The sequence below is a fragment of the Oncorhynchus kisutch genome, unplaced genomic scaffold (genome assembly GCF_002021735.2).
Source record: "Oncorhynchus kisutch isolate 150728-3 unplaced genomic scaffold, Okis_V2 scaffold1479, whole genome shotgun sequence".
Lineage (NCBI taxonomy): Eukaryota > Metazoa > Chordata > Actinopteri > Salmoniformes > Salmonidae > Oncorhynchus > Oncorhynchus kisutch.
In genome coordinates, this window is record NW_022263424.1 from 1 (window position 1) to 15,210 (window position 15,210).

Here is a 15,210-nt window from a genome sequence, read left to right on the forward strand (position 1 = left end):
CCTGCCCCGCCCCCTTTCGGAAAAGCTGACCACGACTCCATTTTTGTTGATCCCTGCCTACAGACAGAAACTAACAAGAAGCTCCCACCCACCTGACGTGGTCTGAACCAAGCTGACTCCACACTCCAAGACTGCTTCCATCACGTGGACTGGGAGATGTTTCGTATTGCGTCAGACAAACATTGACGAATACGCTGGATTCGGTGTGCGAGTTCATTAGAACGTGCGTTGAAGATGTCGTTCCCATAGCAACGATTAAAACATTCCCTAACCAGAAACCGTGGATTGATGGCAGCATTCGTGTGAACTGAAGGCGCGAACCACTGCTTTTAATCAGGGCAAGGTGTCTGGTAACATGACTGAATACAAACAGTGCAGCTATTCCCTCCGCAAGGCTATCAAACAAGCTAAGCGCCAGTACAGAGACAAAGTAGAATCTCAATTCAACGGCTCAGACACAAGAGGCATGTGGCAGGGTCTACAGTCAATCACGGACTACAGGAAGAAACCCAGCCCAGTCACGGACCAGGATGTCTTGCTCCCAGGCAGACTAAATAACTTTTTTGCCCGCTTTGAGGACAATACAGTGCCACTGACATGGCCTGCAACGAAACATGCGGTCTCTCCTTCCTCACTGCAGCCGAAGTGAGTAAGACATTTAAACTTCACTGCAGCCGAAGTGAGTAAGACATTTAAACGTGTTAACCCTCGCAAGGCTGCAGGCCCAGACGGCATCCCCACCCGCCCTCAGAGCATGAGCAGACCAGCTGGCCGGTGTGTTTACGGACATATTCAATCAATCCCTATACCAGTCTGCTGTTCCCACATGCTTCAAGAGGGCCACCATTGTTCCTGTTCCCAAGAAAGCTAAGGTAACTGGCTCAAACCGTACTACCGCCCATCGTAGCAAATCACTATCCGTTCATCATGAAGATGCTTTGAAGGACTAGTCCAAGACCATATCACCTCCACCACGCTTACCTGACAACCCTTGACCCACTTCCAATTGTCCTTACCGCCCCAATAGGGTCCACAGACGATGCATCTCAACCACACTGCACACTAGCCCTAACCCATCTGGAACAAGACGAAATACCTATGTGAGAAGTGCTCGTTCGTCGACTACAGCTCGGCATCAACACCATAGTACCCTCCAAGCTCGTCATCAAGCTCGAGACCCTGGGTCTCGACCCCGCCTGTGCACATGGGTACTGGACTTCCTGACGGGCCCGCCCCCAGGGTGGTGACGGGGAGGAGCAACAACATCTCCTCCCCGCTGATTCCTCAACACTGGGCCCCACAAGGGTGCGTTCTGAGCCCTCTCCTGTACTCTCCTGTTCACCACGACTGCGTGGCCACGCACGCCTCCAACTCAATCATCAAGTTTTGCGGACGACCACAACAGTGGTAGGCTTGATTACCAACAACGACGAGACGGCCTACAGGGAGGAGGTGAGGGCCCTCGGAGTGTGGTGTCAGGAAAATAACCTCACACTCAACGTCAACAAAACTAAGGAGATGATTGTGGACTTCAGGAAACAGCAGATGGAACACCCCCCCATCCACATCGATGGAACAGTATGGAGAGGGGTGCAAGTTTTAAGTTACGGATAACATCACAGACAAACTGAATTGGTCCACTACACAAGCAGCATCGTGAGGGAAGGCGCAGCAGCGCCTCTTCAACCTCAGGAGGCTGAAGAAATTCGGCTTGTCACCAAACGCACTCACCAAACCCTTCTACAGATGCACAATCGGAGAGTCATCCTGGCGGGCTGTTAATCACCGCCTGGTATGGCAAACTCCACCGCCCTCAACCGTAAGGGCTCTCCAGAGGGTAGTGAGGTCTGCACACACGCATCACCGGGGCACACACTACCTGCCCTCCAGGACACCTTACAACCACCCGACTGCTACAGGAAGCCATAAAAGATCATCAAGACCCCACCCCGAGCCACTGCCTGTTTCACCCCCTATCATTCCAGAAGCCGAGGTCAGTACAGGTCTGCATCAAAGCTGGGACCGAGAGACTGAAAAACAGCTTCTATCTCAAGGCCATCAGACTGTTAAACAGCCACCACTAACATTGAGTGGCTACTGCCAACACCACTGTCAATGACACTGACTCTACTCCAGCCACTTTAATAATGGGAATTGATGGGAAATGATGTAAATATATCACTAGCCACTTTAAACAATGCTACCCTTATATAATGTTTACTTACCCTACATTATTCATCTCATATGCATACGTAGATACTGTACTCTATATCATCGACTGCATCCTTATGTAATACATGTATCACTAGCCACTTTAACTATGCCACTTGGTTTACATACTCATCTCATATGTATATACTGTACTCGATATCATCTACTGTATCTTGCCTATGCTGCTCTGTACCATCACTCATTCATATATCCTTATGTACATATTCTTTATCCCCTTACACTGTGTATAAGACAGTAGTTTTTGGAATTGTTAGTTAGATTACTTGTTCGTTATTACTGCATTGTCGGAACTAGAAGCACAAGCATTTCGCTACACTCGCATTAACATCTGCTAACCATGTGTATGTGACAAATAAAATTTGATTTGATTTGAACACTTATCCTCATTGGGGTAGGCTCTTACGGAATTTTTAATTTTTTAATTTTTTATTTCACCTTTATTTAACCAGGTAGGCTAGTTGAGAACAAGTTCTCATTTGCAACTGCGACCTGGCCAAGATAAAGCATAGCAGTGTGAACAGACAACACAGAGTTACACATGGAGTAAACAATTAACAAGTCAATAACACAGTAGAAAAAAAGGGGCAGTCTATATACAATGTGTGCAAAAGGCATGAGGAGGTAGGCGAATAATTACAATTTTGCAGATTAACACTGGAGTGATAAATGATCAGATGGTCATGTACAGGTAGAGATATTGGTGTGCAAAAGAGCAGAAAAGTAAATAAATAAAAACAGTATGGGAATGAGGTAGGTGAAAATGGGTGGGCTATTTACCAATAGACTATGTACAGCTGCAGCGATTGGTTAGCTGCTCAGATAGCTGATGTTTGAAGTTGGTGAGGGAGATAAAAGTCTCCAACTTCAGCGATTTTTGCAGTTCGTTCCAGTCACAGGCAGCAGAGTACTGGAACGAAAGGCGGCCAAATGAGGTGTTGGCTTTAGGGATGATCAGTGAGATACACCTGCAGGAGCGCGTGCTACGGATGGGTGTTGCCATCGTGACCAGTGAACTGAGATAAGGCGGAGCTTTACCTAGCATGGACTTGTAGATGACCTGGAGCCAGTGGGTCTGGCGATGAATATGTAGCGAGGGCCAGCCGACTAGAGCATACAAGTCGCAGTGGTGGGTGGTATAAGGTGCTTTAGTGACAAAACGGATGGCACTGTGATAGACTGCATCCAGTTTGCTGAGTAGAGTGTTGGAAGCCATTTTGTAGATGACATCGCCGAAGTCGAGGATCGGTAGGATAGTCAGTTTTACTAGGGTAAGCTTTGCGGCGTGAGTGAAGGAGGCTTTGTTGCGGAATAGAAAGCCGACTCTTGATTTGATTTTCGATTGGAGATGTTTGATATGAGTCTGGAAGGAGAGTTTGCAGTCTAGCCAGACACCTAGGTACTTATAGATGTCCACATATTCAAGGTCGGAACCATCCAGGGTGGTGATGCTAGTCGGGCATGTGGGTGCAGGCAGCGATCGGTTGAAAAGCATGCATTTGGTTTTACTAGCGTTTAAGAGCAGTTGGAGGCCACGGAAGGAGTGCTGTATGGCATTGAAGCTCGTTTGGAGGTTAGATAGCACAGTGTCCAAGGACGGGCCGGAAGTATATAGAATGGTGTCGTCTGCGTAGAGGTGGATCAGGGAATCGGCCGCAGCAAGAGCAACATCATTGATATATACAGAGAAAGAGTCAGCCCGAGAATTGAACCCTGTGGCACCCCCATAGAGACTGCCAGAGGACCGGACAGCATGCCCTCCGATTTGACACACTGAACTCTGTCTGCAAAGTAATTGGTGAACCAGGCAAGGCAGTCGTCCGAAAAACCGAGGCTACTGAGTCTGCCGATAAGAATATGGTGATTGACAGAGTCGAAAGCCTTGGCAAGGTCGATGAACACGGCTGCACAGTACTGTCTTTTATCGATGGCGGTTATGATATCGTTTAGTACCTTGAGTGTGGCTGAGGTGCACCCGTGACCGGCTCGGAAACCAGATTGCACAGCGGAGAAGGGTACGGTGGGATTCGAGATGGTCAGTGACCTGTTTGTTGACTTTGGCTTTCGAAGACCTTAGATAGGCAGGGCAGGATGGATATAGGTCCTATAACAGTTGGGTCCAAGGTGTCTCCCCCTTGAAGAGGGGGATTGACTGCGGCAGCTTCCAATCCTTGGGGATCTCAGACAATATGAAAGCGAGGTTGAACAGGCTGGTAATAGGAGTTGCGACAATGGCGGCGGATAGTTTCAGAAATAGAGGGTCCAGATTGTCAAGCCCAGCTGATTTGTACAGGTCCTGAGTTTTCAGTCTTTATGTTTAGAATGGACTGATCTACCCGGGTTGAATGCAGGTGATATTTTCACATTTGCAGGTTATGTCCATCAAAATAACTTTGGGTTCATTTAACCACTTCCGGCTGCTCCAGGAAGCTTAGTATCGACCCAGGTAGACCTCATAGTGGCCTGATGGATTGTCATCGAAGACAGGTTCATAAGGCAATATTAACCCACATAGGCTTCAGTTGAATTTAGGGTTGCAGGCAATGTATTCCTATTTGGAAGAGGTCAGTGAAAACTGTTTGAGGTAGACACCTTCTTTTAAACTGTTTAAAGGGTTAATGCTACACGGTCACGGTTAGGCTTGCACAGATCGGGAGGACCTCAGGAACGACTGAGGTCGAAATTGTGCTTCTCACCCTAACGTTCTCTCACTGTCACCCAAAGCAAATGACATTTAGGGCCAGCTTAATTTTGGGCCTACTTTTTCTCATGGTCACGTGCTTAGACCGAGCGAGCTACGGTCAAGCGGGGCATCCGCGTTGAATTCGGCACAGCCTAGAGATTATGGTAATACCATTGCAGGCTCTGTGTGTCTTAAGCACCGCACTTTGTAACTCCATCCTTGCTGTGTGTGTGTGTGTGAGAGAGCTTTTCTTTGACATCTGTTGGCGAAAAATGTTGTCGTGGACATAGAACATCTAATCGTGTTATATTTCTATTAAAAAGGTGTACTTTTGAGAGCGAAAACCTGAAGAAGCAGGGACAAAACTGTCAACGGGGAATAGGGGGAATTATTATAAAAATAAAATAATTAGGGGGGGGGGGGGGGGCAATCAGTCAAAACATTGAAGGGGATTTTACAGGGCCCTAATGGACTACAGACATTGACAGTCTCCTAGCCTAAAAACAAATGCTGAATGCACTGCCTAGATTTTGAGGTAAACTCATTGTCCATTATTTGATTTGATCAGGGCAGGGAAGCACTAACAAACTGCATTTAGTCCAATAAAAAGACACAACATTATTAGGGTGATAAATAAACGGGAGTTGCTCCACGCATGACACAAGAGAACCCTCTGCTGGAGCAAAAATGCTTACAGCACCTGGTATTCCCAGGCGGTCTCCCATCCAAGTACTAACCAGGCCCGACCCTGCTTAGCTTCCGAGATCAGATGAGATCAGGCGTACTCAGGCCGGTATGGTCGTAAGGAAGAAATTAACTCTTGGTGCACTATATAAGTCAAAGTGAGTCTGATTAACAGCTGTTGCATTTTCACAATTTAGATAAGCATCTTTGTGTCACTCAAAAAGTGGAATTTGTAGCACAGATTGTTGGATGAAATACAAACGAACCTTACTTATTTCAAAGCGAGGGCACATATTTCAGCCTTGTGGGAAAAAAACAGACAAAGAGTTGAAATTCCACAAGGCAGTGACAAAAAGCTGACAGCACCTGGTATTTCAAGGCGGTCCTCCCATGCAAGTACTAACCAGGACCAACTCTGCTTAGCTTCCGAGATCAGACGAGATAAGTCGTACTCAGGCCGGTATGGTCGTAAACGTGAAGTTAACTCTTGGTGCACTATGTAAAGTCAAAGTGAGTCTGATTAACAGCTGTTGCATTTTCACCATTTAGATAAGCATCTTTGTGTCACTCAAAAAGTGCAAAAATTGCATATACTGTAATGCATTTGAGCCAATCAGTTGTGTTGTGACAAGGTAGGGTTGGTATACATAAGATAGCCCTATTTGGTAAAATACCAAGTCCATATTAGGTCAAGAACAGCTCAAATAAGCAAAGATAAACAGCAGTCCGTCATTACTTTAAGACATGAAGTTCAGTCAACCCGGAAAATTTAAAGAACTTTGAACTTTTCATCAAGTGCAAAAACCATCAAGTTGCAAAAACCATCAATCGCTATGATGAAACTGGCTCTCATGAGGACCGCCACAGGAAAGGAAGACAGAGTTAACTCGGCTGCAGAGGATACGTTCTTTAGAGTTAACTGCACCTCACATTGCAGCCCAAATAAATGCTTCACAGAGTTCAAGTCACAGACACATCTCAACATCAACTGTTCAGAGGAGACTGCGTGAATCAGGCCTTCGTGGTCAAATTGCTGCGAAGAAAGCACTACTAAAGGACACCAATAAGAAGAAGAGACTTGCTTGGGCCAAGAAACACAAGCAATGGACATGTGGAAATCTGTCCTTGGTCTGATGAGTCCAAATTCCAACAATGTCTTTGTGAGAGTAGGCGTACAGATGATCTCCGCATGTGTGGTTCCGACCATGAAGCATGAAGGAGGTGTGATAATGTGGGGGCGCTTTGTTGGTGACACTGTCTGTGATTTATTTAGAATTCAAGGCACACTTAACCAGCATGGCTACCATAGTATTCTGCAGTGATACGCCATCCCATCTGGTTTGCGTCTCCAGGCTGTGTAAGGGCTATTTGACCAAGAAGGAGAGTGATGGAGGGCTGCATCAGATGACCTGACATCCACAATCACCCAACCTCAACCCAATTGAGATGTTTTGAGATGAATTGGACCACAGAGTGAAGGAAAAGCAGCCAATAAGTTCTCAGCATATGTGGGAACTCCTTCACGACTGTTGGAAAAGCATTCCAGGTGAAGCTGGTTGAGAGAATGCCAAGAGTGTGCAAAGCTGCCATCAAGGCAAAGGATGGCTACTTTGAAGAATCTCAAATATAAAATATATTTTGATTTGTTTAACACTTTTTGGTACCTAAATGATTCCATATGTGTTATTTCATAGTTGTGATGTCTTCACTACTATTCTACAATGTAGAAAATAGTACAAATAAAGAAAAGCCTTGAATCAGTAGGTGTGTCCAAACTTTTGACTGGTACTGTATACATATATACAGGAGTAAGACAGATATAGCTTATATTGCCTGTTTGAGTATTTGTTTAATAGCCTACTGATTCTGTGAGCACCAAGCAAAATGTTGAATTAAGCAATTTCACAGATTCGGCTGTTTTTAATATTTGCTATGCTGTAATAATGGCTTTATAATTTTTAGTCGTTAGAACAGACTGGTATTGCTTAACATTTGCTTAACCTTTTGCGCGTAGGGAGCAGTATTTTCGTTTTTGGTTAAAAAACGTACCCATTTGAAACGGCCTATTTCTCAGCCCCAGAAACTAGAATATGCATATAATTGTCAGATTAGAATAGAAAACACTCTAAAGTTTCCAGAACTGTAAAGAAGACGTTTCCAGAACTGTAAAGAAGAAGTTTCCAGAACTGTAAGGAAGAAACTAAATGGCTGAAATGATATTGCGTCTTCAGCATGGACAGCACAATAAACAGTTGCTGTTATGTGGTGCCTTTTCGCTGCAGTAGGGAGAGTGAGACAACGTGCACCTGTCACACAGGCACTCGCTGTCATTTCTTTTAATACAGTGTCACCATCGGGCTCTTTCTTGAGTCATTTGTGTGTCTTAATTATTTGATTAAACAGTGTGCTTAAAGCATCAGCCAAGCTCAGTGCCTATGTAGGTGATTGTATTCAAACACATAGGCTGTGTCTGATATGGAAAAATACATTTTAACATTAGAACAGGATGACTCTCGGTCGACAAATATTATTTTTTGTCGGGGACAGCCCTGCAATCAGTCTTACCCTTGCTCTACTCAAAGGGCTGTATTGGAATGGCTTCATACAGTATCTACGTGTATATCATTGACTGTATTGTCTTTTTAGGCCAAGAGGACCAAGAGAAACAATGTGGAGCAGATCACTGATGCAGGTCATAAATGAAACTCTAATTTCACTGAATGTAATCCTTTTGCATGTAAATGTAATTTAGTATGGACATCTATTGAGCAGAGGACTAATAGCAGAGTGCACATGTTATACTTTCTTGGGTACTTAACTTCACAAAGTACACAAAGTTGGCTAATACATATTTGCCTCAGAAGGTTACATGTTTTCTGACTTCTTTACCTTGGTGAATGCTGCTTTGCACACAGGTCCCTCTACATCTGTGGAATTCTCTGGGATGGCAGTTCAGGGGACATCTCACCAGGGACAATCTAATGAGAAGATCCTAAGTGAGTGTGTCTCCAGGGCCTGTCAGACCAGGGCTCTTGACCTCCCTCCAATCGATCCGGATGCTTTCAACCCGATTATCATCCGGTTTCTGGAAAAACTTACTGAGGAGTATGTCCAAACTTCTATTGTAGTATTTGAATGCAATGTCATCTGGAGGATTTTATAAATTGTATGTGTGTTGGTGTGCTTTTTGGTGCTAAAAACATCTAATTATCTCCTATAGGCAATGGAGGCAGTTAAGCATTGGCAGGATGGACCCTGTAAGTCCCTTCACCCTGAAAATGATTCATAGATATATTAATAGATGTTTCAAGAATATTAGATACAAACGTTTTATCTATCTACAGTATCATCCACCATATCACAAACAGTTTCATTCAAATAGCTTTTTAGTAGCCTACTGCTTTTCATGCTTTCCAATGTATGCCACTTTCATGATTCTCATGAACATATGTGAGATTGTTGGTATCTCTTCGAGGAGCTTGGTTTCAGAGCCCGGCTATGAGTAATCTACCTACACTGTTTCGGTCCTACAGGCGATGAGGGCATTGCTTGCAGAGATGTGCCTGGAGATTGTGCTGTTTGTATCTGAGGCCATCCTGGAGGTCATCATCCCTGCAATTTTCCGTTTTGTACGGATATACAGCCATGTGTCTCCAGTATCCAGCAAAAGTCCAGAGGAGATGCTAAAACAAGGAGAGAGCAACCTCAATATCAAAGGTGCCAAATCTAGTCTTCGTCTGTCAACACAAAGTATAGACAGACTACTCACTGAGGAGTTTCAGACCAAGGCCACTGAATCGATCCGGGAGATTGTTAAAGATTCAGGGGTTGTACATCATGTTGTTCTGGCACTATATCATCTTGTCCAACTCCTCGGATAGGTGAGATCAGAGACCTTATGATTGACCCTGAGGCCTCTGAGTTGGTAAGTACCTTTGTTTCAGACATGGACAATCTTACCCAGTCTATCAGGGCATCCTGCTCTCCTGCACAGGGTGAGCAGATCCTTCTTGAAAAGCATCAGAGTAAGATCTGGTCTTACACTGTTGGTTGTTACTACGACATGAAAAATACGCTGAAGAGGATTCTTACCTGTCCAGAAAAAGGGTATCTCGCAAGTACATTTGTGGAGAGCACAAAATATTATTTCACAATGGTTCCAACTTTGTGCCTAGACATCGGTCATTCCAGTAATGGTGAGGCTGACACATCGGACTCCATTTCTTGTAAACCACTTTTAATAACCCCCTCATCTATGAATGAACAAAAAGGACAAAGTGAGACCCCAAAACCTCTCTTGGCTCTCAAAAAGTATTTGCAAGACCAAGTCCTCCTTGACACCACAAAAGCGATTGCCAGCCAGGTTCTTGTCTTGTATAAGACTGAGGTGATGGAGAAGTTCTCATCTTCTGTTGGAGAGTGTGATTCTGAAGAGTCTCTGGAGGCCATTCTATTTGTGGATGGCATCATGTCTGACTTGAATGATTTCACCAGTTCGTGTTCCCCCTCACCATCTGAGTTGTTAGACAGTGAACAATGTCTCTCCCATCTCACTTTTCCACTTGGTCTGCAGGACAGCACCACCAACAGTGAATCTACCCAGAGTCTTCCAGTTATAAATATGAAGAAACTCTCCAGTGTGTCTTTCCAGACAAAGGCTAGAAAGGCAGTGAGCGAAGCTCTGAGATCTGTCAACCCCTTTACAAACAGCTTACTGGGAGACTCTGAAGCTGGACACTTTTGTAACAGATGTGGAGACTATTGTTCAGTCCATGCAGGCACATGAATCTGAAATTCTCAGAATTTCAAAAGTGAGCACCCTTCCTGCTGCTCGTATTATATATCATAGATTTCGAGAAATGCTGAGGCGGTTTCTCACTCCCTGCCAAGACTGTAAAGGTCATCGATGGTGTTACACCAATACATGATGAGACTCTCAAACAGGCTCCTAGTGAAAGTTTAGATTCTCAGGTGACTTGTAATAGTGATTCCCCAAGGAAATCCAAGCAGACCGTAAAACCTGTACCAAGGAGGTCATTAGTCAGATCCTCACTGTGTATCACTCTGAGGAATCCATGGAGGAATGCCTCTCTAGCCTAAAAGGAGATACAGAAGACCTGTCCAAGCTTTTGGATGCCGTTGTTTCTCAGATTGACGTCCTTGCCACATCCAAATCATATTTATATGTTGATGACTATGCTGTCAATAAACAGGACAATTTGCATGGTGAGATCAACAATGATGAAGAGGAAGCATCCTCTAGAAGTCTTAAATCCACAGCCTTTGACAAACTATGTACTGATGAGTTTCAAACTAAAGCCTCACATTTGGCTGGTGGGATCCTTCAATCAGGGTTGATTGGCATTATAAATACCAGCCTTGATGGTAGAAGTGCAGACATTTGTGTCCAGTAATGATGGTGATGATAGAGATTTCAAAATCCTTCAGAAGAGTGGAACTCCACCTTTGTTTACCTCTTCTCTGCACACCAATTCTGCAGCATCCAACATCGTCATAAGCATCACTAAAGACCTTAATAGCTTCACCCAGATGACTAAAATGTCTGATGCTTCAGAGTCTGGCCAGTTAGAGAGATCCCTGTCAGCTTCAACCCTTCCTGTCAGTGTTCACAACAGGGTCAATGTGAAAGGAAAGATCATTTGGCCAGGCACTGTTAACCTGTTCAACAATGTGTTCATCAAGGTCAAGGACTTTTTTGCCCAGCAACAACCGGTACTCCTAGACAATGTGGTTGAGGCCCCCAAACATGCCGAATCCATATGCAGAACAGCTACTTCTACACAAATGACTTACAATGAACATGAAGCCAGCCAGACCAGCATGGTAAATTATTCCAAAGCCTTAATTAGTCAGACTCTGATGACAATCCAGAGGAGAGTGTCTATGTCAGAGAGGATGAGCACCTCAGAAAAAGGCCTCTTGACTCGTTCCATCGTGGGCTCCATGTTGGAGGATGTTGACATGGTGAGAACTGATGGACACGAGATACACCGGCCATCCTCCTCAAAGTCCTCCCTTTCCATCACCTCTGCCATGACCAGAGGGTCCCAGAGTGATTTTACAAATTCTCTTCCAGGCACTCAAGTCCCCAATGAGTGGCCTGTTGAAATCTATTGTCCTATCATTAGGAGTTCGGTCATTGATATGAGTGACTCCTCAACTCATTCACAAGGGTCAACAAATTACACAAGGCAAACCATCTCTGCCATAGTTGACATTGTTATGGAGGTCATTCCAAGAGAAGATATGGAACACATAGCCACTGCAGATGATGTCACTTCTTTTACAAGAAGACTTGCGAGACTCAGCCCCAGGGACGGTCTTCAGAACTTCTCACATGAGCTCACTGACAAAGTTTATGAGCTCATAAAAAGTCACAACACCCCCCAGGCTCTTTTTGTGCCAGCTGGCAAGAGCGTGTCTGACTTTATTCTTTTGAAGCTGAAGACAGGATTGAATGCTTCTGAAGAATCCAGGGAGTTTCCATCTGACCTTGTGTACTCCTTTGCTACGGAGTCAATAAAACGTCTGCTACAGCAGATTGTCTTCTGGCTTCCTCCACCATCACAAGGATCCGATTTCTGCCAAACTATCATCTCTGATGGTTCTCTGCAGGAAACAAGTCGGCTTATCCCGAGCTCTTCTGCCACCTCCATTAGTTCCTCACAGGTTTACTGTGACACAAAGAGCCTTTTCACCAATATAATGGTCAATCAGGTCATGTATACCTGTTCTGTGGCCTCCAATTCATCAGAAGAATTATCAGAGTTGATGAACATAATCAATGGGTTGTCCCCAACTGATGCTGGAACACTTGACTCTGACAGACCAGCTCTCATGACCACTAACCGTCAGTCTAGTGCCAAATCATTGCTTAGACCCTCTCTGTCTGGCAACAGCACACACAACGGTGGAACTGTGGATTATCAAGTTTTAGGAGAGGTGGAATCCAAGATGGACAACAAAGATCTGGAGATGTCTAGTGTCTCTGTGCATCCATCAACTCCATCAGCCATGGACTCTGATACACATGCATCATTTGACTCCACTAGCAATGACTACACCTCTTTGGTACTTTTACTGATTGTTAGACTGCTGTCAATGATCACCCCTATCACATTACTGGAATCCTCTGACATTGGTGAAACATCAAGAGTTCTCACAAAGAGGATTCTGTCTGAGTTCTGTGGCACCTCAGGCCTTGAACCAACTCAAGCCTACCCCCAGAATCTGAAAATCAAAAAGATTTTCAAGGCTGTCTACAAGGGGCTTTTTCAAGAATTTGGGTCAGAGAAGATGCTCCAGGTTGCAATGAAGTCAACGGATTATGCATTTGACGATGCCCTGGTCAAATCATTAACTAGTGAACTATTAACTAAATGCAATGAGGCTAGCTCTTCACCTCCCTCAATGGCCCAGTTGTCATCATACAATGCACTTGGCAGTGACGAGGTAGGTAATTCTGGGCTTCCAACAACTGGTAGAAAGGAAAAGAAGAGAGGAAGATTCAGCGCTCTCTGTGGACTCAACCCAAAGGTATATATGTCATCAAAATACAAATTATAAAGATTATTTTTATTCATTACGTACAGTATGATGGTAAACACCGATACCTTTTGTGTGCAATTTCTCCTACTGTATAAATGACTGTTGGTTACCCAGAGTACAAAGCAGGTCAACAAGAAGAACCACTGCACTCCAACACCTTCCCAGAACCAGACCCCTGCCATCAGTGAAACAGGTAAGTCAATACACTCAAATGTGTACTGAACAAAAATATAAACGCAACATGCAACAATTTCAAAGATTTTATTGAGTTACAGTTCATATATGGAAATCAGTCAATTGAAATACGTTCATTAGGCCCTTATCTATGGATTTCACATGACTGGGAATACAGATATGCATCTGTTCGTCACAGATACCTTAAAAAAAGGTAGGGGCGTGGATCAGAAAACCAGTCAGTATCTGGTGTGACCACCATTTGCCTCATGCAGCGTGACACTTCTCCTTCGCATAGAGTTGATCAGGCTGTTGATTGTGGCCTATGGAATGTTGTCCCACTCCTCTTCAATAGCTGTGTGAAGTTGCTGAATATTGGTTGGAACTGGAACACGCTGTTGTACACGTCAATCCAGAGCATCACAAACATGCTAAATGGATGACAAGTCTGGTGTGTATGCAGGCCTTTCGACATGGGTACATGCATTACCATGCTGAAACATGAGGTGATGGCGGCGGATGAATGGCACGACAATAGGCCCAAGGATCTCGTGACGGTATCTCTGTGCATTCAAATTGCCATTGATAAAATGCAATTGTGTTCGTTGTCCGTAGATTATGCCTGCCCACACCATAACCCTACAGCCAACACGACGCCATATACGTGGTCTGTGGTTGTGAGGCCGGTTGGACATACTGCCAAATATTCTAAAACGACATTGAAGGCGGCTTTTGGTAAGGAAATGAACATTCAATTCTCCAGCCACAGTTCCGGTGGACATTCCTGCAGTCAGCATGCCAATTGCACGCTTCCTCAAAACTAGTCAACCAGCATTTTTCCTTGCTCCTATTTTTCTCAGTCTCTATCTCTGAGACATCTGTGGCATTGTGTGGTGTGACAAAACTGCACATTTTAGCATGGCCTTTTATTGTCCCCAGCACGAGTTGCACCTTTGTAACGATCATGCTTTTTAACCCACAAGAGTCTAAGCCCTGTTTAGGCCGAGGGGTTTGTATCGGCCTTACTGCTATTTGCCCATACAAACACATTGAATAACAGATTCACTACATGGAACTGAAGTGTCTGTCCTAAATCTGAGAGATATAAGTTGACGAATATATATATTTATATATATTTTTTGAATGTTTTTATCCACTTCTTTTTGGCACTAAACAGTCTAAGCCCTTGGGGGGCCTATGTAACACTTCTGCGTTAAATAGGCGGATTGAGACTGCTAGGCTACCTGCCGCCCGACATTTGTAAATTATGTAGAATATTACAATTGAAATAATAATAATGCAATACTAATTCTTCACACTAACTAGGGTCAGTTAAAGAAAATGTTATGTTTACATTTTTCCCCCCAGCAATTGTCAATGATCAACAATCCTGCCGAACAGAGAGTGTGTGCTCCACCAAGAAGAAACCAAGGAAGCGTTCGTTCATTTCCAGGATGTTTTCAGCTATAGGTAAAGCCTTGTCCAGTCCCTTTACTTCCTGCTATAAAAAGAAGAGCACCTAATCTATATTTCAAAATAAATATTTGAAATTAACATAATTGCATTAATTCTTCATGTTGAGTGTTTTTCATTATATATTATTGGATGATATAAAGTGTAGTAGTAGTAGTAGTAGTGGAAGTTGTATAGTTGACTATATACATACATTAAAAAACAATAAGAATAGTGTGCACTTCTATGTACAGTTGAAGTCTGATGTTTACACACACCATAGCCAAATACATTTAAACTCAGTTTTTCACAATTCCTGACATTTAATCCTAGTAAAAAAATCCCTCTTAAGTCAGTTAGAATCATTATTTTAAGAATGTGAAATGTCAGAATAATAGTAGAGAGAATGATTTATTTCA

General features: G+C 43.9%; 1 non-coding gene across 1 annotated transcript; it reads right to left on the reverse strand.

Annotated features, from left to right (window-relative positions):
- Positions 1-5,600: 5,600 nt before the first annotated feature.
- Positions 5,601-5,719, reverse strand: LOC116366457 (5S ribosomal RNA). The gene has a single exon (XR_004208278.1). It is a non-coding gene; the product is annotated as a 5S ribosomal RNA (ribosomal RNA).
- Positions 5,720-15,210: the final 9,491 nt, after the last annotated feature.